At 39.7% G+C, this 2556-nt stretch overlaps 1 non-coding gene across 1 annotated transcript; it reads right to left on the reverse strand.

The window, feature by feature from the left end:
- Positions 1 to 1113: 1113 nt before the first annotated feature.
- LOC142455864 (small nucleolar RNA SNORA42/SNORA80 family) lies at positions 1114 to 1245 on the reverse strand. Its single transcript, XR_012785976.1, has one exon. It is a non-coding gene; the product is annotated as a small nucleolar RNA SNORA42/SNORA80 family (small nucleolar RNA).
- Between the last annotated feature and the right edge of the window lie 1311 nt (positions 1246 to 2556).

The following is a 2556-nucleotide window of genomic DNA, read 5'->3' on the forward strand; positions in this document are numbered from 1 at the left end:
ATCCCAATTCCACCTGGCAAGTCTGGCTAGACCAGAGGATGTGCACTGGTACAGATAGCAACTGGAAACACAGGGAATCCAGGGTGGATGATCCCTTCAGGACCAGGGGTGTGAGTGGCAATACTGGAAGGGTAGAGAGAGGGTGCGTTGGAGAACCAATTGCAAGGATCTACATGTGACCTCCTCCCTGGGGGACAGACAACAGAAAAGTGGGTGAAGGGAAATGTCGGACAGGGAAAGATATGACAAAATAATAATTTATAAATTATCAAGGGTTCATGAGGGAGAGGGGAGCGGCAAGGGAAGGGAAAATGGAGGACCCGATGCCAGGAGCTTAAGTGGAGAGCAAATATTTTGAGAATGATGAGGGCAATGAATATACAAATGTGCTTTATACAACTGATGTATGTATGAATTGTGATAAGAGTTGTATGAGCCCCTAATAAACCAATTTAAAAAAAAGAATAGTGTCTGGGGTCTCAATGGATTATATCCAAAGAAGCAGCAATCTAAGTGAGATGTCAACTAAGTCCACATGGAAGAAGCACACCAATATCTGTGACCCACAGATTGTAAATTATATAATCCAAAACCAGGTGAGGGAATACCATAGTTTAAATTGTGAGATTCTGGTTTGCAGAAGGGTATGGATGACAGCGGAAGCCCAAAGTACGTTTGTGAGATTGACACAGGAAATAAGTCCCGGGGATTTCCCTCTATCCACAGAGGGATGGGCATCAACTGGTGCTCCAACAGAGCGTATTGGACACATCTGGCTATAGGAGATCACAATGATAAACCTGACTGGAGCAGTTAAAACTGGATCTCTTGATCTTCCCTTTGACACACTGTGGGCTTGATCTTGTATTCAAATACTTCGATTGTGCTTGTTCTAGCCTCTTTGATTTTTGGGGACTCTAACTACACTTGAATCATGTCTCTGGATATAGACCCACAACTTACAAAGTCTTTAATAATGTTTTTCTGTGGTTTGATTTTAGATTATTTCATGGATCTTTCTTAAAGGCCGCTTTTGCACTATCTCATCTGTTATTAAGCCTATTCAATGAATTTTGCGTTTCATGTTTAAAATTTTAATTTCTTTTTTTTTCCTACTGTGAAACCCGCCTCAGTGCTGGAAGCCCCTGGGGGTAAAGCCATGGAATGGTTTGGGGTGACAGTTTGCTTTCGCATGGGACACTGTGAGAGGTCCATGGGATCGGACCTGCCACAAATCATTTTTAAATTTCTTTATTTCTCTTAGTTAACTTACTTTGAACATGTAAACGGAACTTGCTTTTATTACTTTTAAAATAAAACAATCTTTTTGGTTTGTCTAAGTCTTAGGATAAATCACCTACTCGCGGATCCTATTTCTAAACTACTGTCATTTGGAATGGCAAATAGCAAGCTTAAATTATGTTTTAACTTTTCTTCACCTGACAGGATTCAGAGCCCTATAAACGTTTTTTGTTTTGCTTTGTTTTTTGCCTTGGACAGCAGTTGAAGTCTGCTGCTTGCATTCTACAGCTGAAAAGCTTTTGGCATTTCCTGGCCTCTTGTAATCTTCTAAGAACATGTACGGTCCAGGGAACAGTTTAGCTTCTGAGGGGATAGTATAAGCATAGTTTGATTACTCCCTTTCTAACTACATTTTGTGTGTGTATGAGTGTGTGTGTGTGTGTGTGTGTGTGTGTGTGAGTATTTTTCATCCTCAATCTCCAGGCATCTCACTCCAAGAAGACAGAGCTTATCGGCTGCGTTTCAAACTGTCAAGAATGTGGTATTTTAGGGGAAATGCTGAAAAAAAAACACAGATTTCAAGCAGTGGGATTTTTTCTTTCTTTTCTGTTTTGAATTTTTAAAATCATTTTATTGTGGGCTCATAAAATTACTATCCCAATCTATACATAGATGAATTGTCTAAAGCACATCTGCACACTCGTTCAAGAGTGAATCATGTCACTGTGTTCCCGTCTGTGAACTCTTTTTAATGCCTTCACAAAGCTGCTTTCTATTTGTTTGCTTTTTCGTTTGTTTGTTTGTTTTCCCTAGCCCTTGTGACTAGGTACTGTGAATGAACTGGTTTGATACAAAGTAGGCACAAATAATGTGTGAGTGTTTAGAATAAGAAGAAAGTGGAAAACAATTGCCACATTACCCAAAACAACCCGGTACGTACTGCCATAGAGTTGATTCCAATTCATATGCACCCTATTGGGTTTCAAGGCTTTAGTAAATCTCGATGGGAACAGGATGGCCTCGAATTCTCTGGTTCAGTAGCTGATGAGTTAGAACTGTTGAACTTGCAGTTAGCAGTTCAATGCTTACCCACCAGTGCCACATCATCCACCCTCCACCAAATTACCACCACTTTGCCTGTGCATCGTAGGTGTTAGATTTTAGGTACACATTATCTATCTTCTTTAAACTTTTAGAGGGGATTAGACCTACCCAATGCATATATCTGTTCCTATAATGCCCTCTTTTCTCCCTATCATCATCATTTATGAATTACACATGTATAAATCTGTCTTTATAAATAGAATGTAAATT

The sequence above is a fragment of the Tenrec ecaudatus genome, chromosome 8 (genome assembly GCF_050624435.1).
Source record: "Tenrec ecaudatus isolate mTenEca1 chromosome 8, mTenEca1.hap1, whole genome shotgun sequence".
NCBI classification, from domain to species: Eukaryota; Metazoa; Chordata; class Mammalia; order Afrosoricida; family Tenrecidae; genus Tenrec; species Tenrec ecaudatus.